Source organism: Adiantum capillus-veneris, chromosome 10 (assembly GCF_014529385.1).
Source record: "Adiantum capillus-veneris isolate H3 chromosome 10, ASM1452938v2, whole genome shotgun sequence".
Lineage (NCBI taxonomy): Eukaryota > Viridiplantae > Streptophyta > Polypodiopsida > Polypodiales > Pteridaceae > Adiantum > Adiantum capillus-veneris.
In genome coordinates, this window is record NC_140940.1 from 6,226,987 (window position 1) to 6,234,276 (window position 7,290).

General features: G+C 42.8%; 1 pseudogene; it reads left to right on the plus strand.

The window, feature by feature from the left end:
• The first annotated feature begins 1,396 nt into the window (after positions 1-1,396).
• Positions 1,397-2,300, plus strand: LOC147448401 (uncharacterized; annotated as a pseudogene).
• Positions 2,301-7,290: the final 4,990 nt, after the last annotated feature.

The following is a 7,290-nucleotide window of genomic DNA, read 5'->3' on the forward strand; positions in this document are numbered from 1 at the left end:
CCAAGCTGGGCCCAGAAAAATCCAAATGGAGGTGGTTAAGGTTATTTCCCAATCTGTCCTTCAACCTTCTTCGGGTGAATGCATGTCACTTGGACAAGTAGAGTTGTCAGTTCTACTCCAAGAAATATTTCCTCTTGTTAAAAGCCAAAGGTATGGGAAATGCATTTCAATATGCATTTTAAACGTAAAGTCTTTTATATTTCTGAACTTTCATCATGTTCTCCATAGAATTAAGAATTGGGTGCATAAATTTCATGGGGAGTTGAGAGGAGTCATTGATAATTGACTTAAAGAGACGCTTGACATTTTTTTTAATCCACGGCATGATTTTTCTTGGTCAATCTAATAGAGAGGAGGATAGATGTTTTGTATTCAAGATGTCGGCAAAACCGGTCCTGGCTCCAGCATAGATCTTGTCAATAGAATGCGAAGAAATGGAAATGGAGATCTAAAAAGAGCGTGGGTTTTCTTTGATCACGTTTGACGGGTAGAAGGATGGACAACCATGGCAGCACATGTTTACAATCCGAGGCAAGTTTTAATTTTATGTTGAATACTAAACACATATTGACACATACTTCAATGTTAATGTGGCTTTGTGTTGATGTTCAGTGTCCAAGAATTAATGACAATTTCCATATGTGAGATGAAAGAAGAGGACACTACAGTCCAGATGATATTTTGGCAACAAATGATCAACGTGTTAGAGCGCAATGGGGTGCCCCCACCAGATTTTGTTGGGTTTATGGCAGATGAAGCCCAAAGAAACTGGAATGCGGTGCGCATAATTTTCAATGGAGGTCCGGATATGGTGATGAAAGGTAGAGAGAGATCTTGCCTTTTCCATTGGCAACAAAGTATAGGGATCCACACCACAAAATATGTGCTCAATGCATTTCAAGACGAGCACAAGCGACTGTGTCGAATGTGGCGGTGCACGCAAAGCAGTGAAGATGCAGAGGCCCAATATCGGTTCATTCGAGCTTGGTGGGCAGTAGAAAAGGTGGCAGTGGGAATCTAGGCCCAATGGAGTGCTGGTTGAGTTGGTGGCATGTGAGGTACCCTCATTGGAGGAAGGAAATTGTTGGTGTAAGTTTTCAAATTTATTCTAGAATAGGTTGTAGGATGTCCATTTAATTAAACCCTTCATGATATTAATGAAATATATTTATTTCATTGTTTGTAAGCTCTAGATGACTATTGCATCGAGCTTGTCTCTTGAACAAATCTCTTAGAGTCACGTCACACTTCATGGCTAGCAGGTGAAGGTCACAAGCCTAAAATTTATTTGTATGATGCAACAGTTTTGGATATTGGGAACACTCTTCTTCAACAATCCAAAAGAATGGCATATACAGAGGGTAAGTATATAGGAAGCGGACCAAGCATAAGCAAGATGAGAGACAAGGCAACTTCACGACAATTTCACACACCTACTCCATCATAGACTATCCGTGTTGTGAACGATGCAATTGGAGGAACTGGTCTTCCAAAGGTGCCTGAGTTTTTTGGAGACCGGGTTACAATGACAAGGCGACGCAAGACATTCGGCAATGTTATAGGCGAGGAGGCAAATAGTTCACACAGGCTAGAGTATGTCACTCAAAATGTTGCTCGAGAAAGAAAGGCTCGAAATTTGTCATTTGGAGATGCATCACACGTAGCCCAAGATCACTCTATGGACAAAGAGAATGACGGGGTGACAATTAGGGCCATCGAGGATTACATAAATGACACCATGTGGGCAATCTGTAGGTGCAAACCGGGGTCTAAATGACACCATGTGGGCAATCTGTAGGTGCAAACCAGGGTCTAAGTTCACTTGCCAAGGAAAAATCAAAGGAGGAAAGTGCAAGAAAAAGGTGAATTTATGCGCAAAGGGAGCATCGGCACCAAGTTTTTGGGGGGAACGCAACTAAAAGGGACATAACAATGAGACATGGGTATGGTTTTGTAGTGACGATGTCAAACATGTGTGGGATGTATATCCATATATTGTGATGCGGCCTCCAAGACCTCCACTTGAGTGGCCAGTGGCATAGGGCACGAACTTAACAGCACTAGAAGTAAAGTCTTTGCAGCTAGCGGGGTTTCATATCACAACAGAAACCATGGAAGTGCAAGGGCAAAGACGTGCGGGCAGGTATAGGACACGTGTTTCTGAAGAGGCATCGAAAAGGATCGACAGTGCTCTAGGACTAGAAATGGTCATTGAACAAGTGGAAATGGTAAAGATCGGTAAGCATGAAGTCTTCATTGCAGAAACACCAAACTCAAAATTACGTGGTGAGAAATATTGAGTCACAATAGCTAGGAATCCTGGGTGTACTTGCAGAGACTTCCAAAGGAGGTTAGGGGAAGGAATGACCTATGTGTCTTGCAAACACTTGTATTATATCTACTTGAGAGTGTTTGGAATGGACATAAACCACAACATGTTCATTCGTCAGTCTAGTCTGGCTGATAACGAGCTCAAAACTTTACTGAGTGCAAAAAGACTGTTTTAATAATCTAGCATTTGTTGGGCTATCACATTTACCTTGAGTTGTGAAAATGATGATATTGTTTTGAGTTTTCAACAAAGTGAATTCTATCATTGTGGTCTTTTGATATGCAATTAGGGAATGTGTGAGGTTCTCCTTGCTACAGGTACATCTCTCCCCGCAGTATCCTTATTGCCTATGGGCAAGAATAGGGCTTGGGAGGGAAACTCTCTTCTCTTCTCTTCCCTTCTCTTCTCTCATATCTACATTTTATACATACTAGAGTTATCCTAGATGAATAATCCACATGATGATAATTTCTATCTCTTTCACTCTATACGATCTATTAGAATTAACGTATGGATTAGCCGTAAAATACACTTTCAAAAACGTATAGTGTTTCTCTTTGGCCCAGAAAGGCTCAATGAAATACTTCTATCACCGGATCCCATTATACTACCTCTCATAGACTATAACTTTTCTTTTGACGTAAGCGTAGTTATCTTGCTATGAACCAAGAGGGTCAGTGTACACACAATTAATCCCAATCACTAGACAATATATATATTATGGTAAGCACAAAACTGCAATTCCAAAGAACAATTCGTAGCCTATTTGGTCAGCCAAGATTGAATGCCATTAACTCATCTATTGACCCTTTCATACTACCCATGATACGATATGACCATAGCCTTGATGTTTTCATCTTTGTGTTATTTTGACATTCTCTTTTGTGTTCTTTCTTTGTGTGTGTGAGTGAAAGAGAGAAAGAGTGGGGCTTCTTTGATTGCACTTCTTTCCAAACCCTAGTCTTCATGGCATCTATGGTTTAACCCCTTCACATAGTTTTTTGGAGTTCTCTCACAAACTCTCACAGCCATAAGCCCGGTGCTTTCCTGGCAAGACCGCAAATTTCTCGACAGCGTAGGATGTCTTTTTCATGAGAATGGCTTCAGTTGCAAAGCACAGACTCTCCTTGAGATGCTGATCACTTTGGTATGCTCAAATTTAGGTTTTGAATGCAGAATCACACAAAAGACATCCTACGCGTAGGATGTCTTTTTGGCCTGTTTGACCCCAGACTTGACCCACAGCTTCCCCTTGATGTCAGCAACCCAGTGGTATGCTTAGATTTTGGTTTGGATTTCAAAAGTCCCCAATTTTAGCTGTTCTTGCCTTTTTCAGTCAAAAGTGCTAAAGTTCTTTTTGAACCCAAATTTTCTCACCCAAATGAGATGAAACCTCTCTCAATCACTCAATATATCATGCATATCATGTTCATGCAGACATCATATGGTTTTGGTCGTAAAATACTGCTTTGGAACAATTTGGGTAGGATGTTTGGCAATTTCAGTCTATTAAAAATTATCCTATCAAGATATGGTCAAATTTCCACTTTTCAGTTGAAAATAGGGTAAACCCCACCTCTAAACACACTGGTCAACTCAAAATCCCAAAATTCCCACCAGATTAGCCTGTAGATATCCTACGCGTAGGATGTCTCCTGGCTTGAAATTAATTTTTTCCTGAAAGAAATGCTCCTGATGCTCTATAGCTCTATCAGAAACACTCACAATAACTTTTGGACTTCACTTCACACTTTTGCGTCTTTTACAAACTTGTGATGAATTTACCAAGCAAGTATACATTCATGAAGTGCTCTAGATCCTGAATCATGATGTCCTACTTACTCTACTCCTACTCATCAAATGAAATGGTGATAATGGTGTTTTGGTTGCTTTCTGGCCTCTCCGGACCCTCAAGCTCTGCTCTCACCGCTTCTACCACTCCAAATCCTACTCAAGAACTCAACTAATACCTAAAACTATCTTAGTCTACCTAAATCTACCTAAGTCGAAGGATCTAGGCCAGACACACGCTTCCTAGACTCCCTCTAAGACCTAGAGAGTCCTCCACCCTATGATCCTATCTAAATGCAAAATGGGACTCTTGGCAAGCCAAAAGTTCCTATCCTCAAGGACTAGTCTCGGTCACCTACCTACGGTTTTCATCCCCGGCAGCGGCGCCATTGTTGGACGGATACACCGCGACAGACGTCAGCACAGTGAGAATTCACCTAACAAGATTTGTTAGCTAAGGAAAAAGCTCGATCCGCAGGAGTGTGGAAGCAAGTATAAGGTGTCAACCTACACTCGACCGATTCCTAACTAATTCCTACAGAGGTCTCTACCCAATGTCTAAGTCACAGCCTTCAAGAGTGTAAAGAATGAGGATGCAAGAGAGCTACACAAGACAAGCACAAAGCACACAGAGATGGAAAGCTTCTTCTTCTTCTCACAGAAAAGAGAGTACAAAATGACTAAGTGCTAAAACTGAAAAGTAGCACATATGTACATGCGGTCACTAAGTGTGAACTCACTAGAAGCGTACTAGGCTGGCACTATAAGTGTAGTCCAGCTGTAGAATCACTGGCAGAGATCCTCCGTGTCGGTCACCTAGCGCGCCAATGAGTAAATGTGGTAAGCGGCCAAGACCCGTAGTGGATGCCAGCTCAAGATGTAGAGCTCAACATCTCAACACTACCCCTCGAGCTCTGCATGTCGTAGAGTCCAAGCATAGTCCGGAAACGTCGAAGCTTCTCAGCTCTGAGGGCCTTGGTGAAGATATCCGCTATCTGCTCCTCTGTGCTGACGTAGACCAAGTCGATGTCGCCCGCCAACACTCGCTCTCGAACGTAGTGGTAATGGACCTCTATGTGCTTGGTCCTGGCATGGAACACTGGGTTCCTAGCCAACTGCATGCTGCTGAGGTTTTCACAATGGATGACAATCTGCTGGTCCACCTGCCCTCCCAAGTCCTCAAGTAATGTACGTAGCCAAGCTACCTCGCACGCCGCAACTGCTACACCTATGTACTCGGCCTCTTTGCTCGATAAAGAAATCGTAGGATGCTTTTTGCTGCTCCAAGTAACAGCAACACTCCCAAAAGAGAACATGAAGCCACTCGTAGATCTCCTATCAACAATGCTACCTGCCCAATCTGCATCTGTATACCCATACAATGCTAATGGCACATCTGCTGCATAGAACAATGTGTAGTCAAGAGCCCCTTGCACATACCAAAGTGTGCGTCGTACTCCATCCAAATGTGGCTTCCTCGGAAGCTGCATGAACTGACTCTCCAAGCCTACTGTGTAGCTCAAGTCTGGCCTCGTGATAGTCAAGTAGATTAGACTACCCACAATTTTCTTGTACATATTGACATCTTCAACAACATCACCCTTCTCTGCACTCAGCTTTTCATTCACATCCAAGGGAATAGAAATTGGCTTACAATCAGCGATACCATACTTTGACAACATGTCCAAAGCATATTGTCTCTGTGACAGCCATACACCCTTTAGAGTCCTGATCACTTCAATGCCAAGAAAGTAGCGCAACTCGCCCAAATCTTTCATTTCAAACTCCTGTTTGAGAAGACCCTTCACATGGTCAATCTCCATAGCATTGTCATGCACAATAATAAGGTCATCTACATATATGGTAATGACCACAATCCCCACATCACTCTCACGTACATAGAGTGAATGATTAGCATGAGCTCTCCTAAACCCAATACTGACAAGATACTTGGCAATCCTGTCATACCATGCTCTAGAGCCCTGCTTCAAAGCATACAAAGCTTTGAGAAGCCTGCATACATAATCTGGGTAACCTGGATTGACATAACCAGGTGGCTGATCCATATAAACTTCCTCTTGCAACTCACCATTCAAGAAGTCATTCTTTACATCCATTTGATGCATAATCCATCCTCTAGATGCAGCCACTGCTATGACAGCTCTCACAGTCGTCATCTTTGCCACTGGAGCAAAGGTCTCCTCATAGTCTATGCCATACGTCTGTGCATAACCCTTTGCGACCAGCCTTGCCTTGTGACGCTCAATGTTACCATCATCCTTATGCTTGGTTTTATACACCCATTTACAGCCAATAGCTTTCTTGCCACTTGGCAATGGCACCAACTCCCATGTGTCGTTTGCTTCCAATGCAGCCATCTCTTCATTCATTGCATCATCCCAATGCACATTTCCAACTGCATCCTCAAAACATGTGGTCTCCACATCCTGTATCACCTTAGCCATGTAGTCTTGGTGATGTGCTAGATACCCATCATAAGTCAATTTCTGAACTGGATTTCTGACTCTGTTAGATCTGCGCAGTCCTGGGTCACTCCTTTGCCCTCTAGCATCTTCTTGTACTTTCCTTACACCAGGTATCCTAACAGCCGGAATTCCAAATTCCTCATCAAGACTTTGTTCATAACCATTTGAATCCATGTCTACATGTGAAAAACCTGATGATTCATCAGCCATAAGGGGAGGTTCATCAACCTTTTCCTTTCCTTTTCGTGACACGTTCCCTGTACCTGCTGGTGGAGTAGCCTGTGTACATAGTCTACCATTCCATGGCTTCTCAACAGAGCCACGAGAAGACGACTCTTGTGGTCCACTCAAAACCTGTGACTACAGCCTCACATTACATCATCCCCAATAGTGCCATGTGCATTACTGTACCAACTGCTCATCTCATCAAAGACTACATCTCTGCTCACTCGTAATTCTCGTGTAGTAGGATTGTAGCACCTGTACCCCTTTTGTTCAAGGGAATATCCCACAAGAATACATTTCTCTGCTTTAGGATCCAATTTCCTACGCAACTCATCTGGTACATGCACGTAAGCTATGCAGCCAAACACTTTCAAGTGTGCCAAATCAGGCTTTGTACCTGTAAACTTTTCCTCAGGTGTTACATCATGCACCGCAGTTGTAGGTGTCTTGTTCATA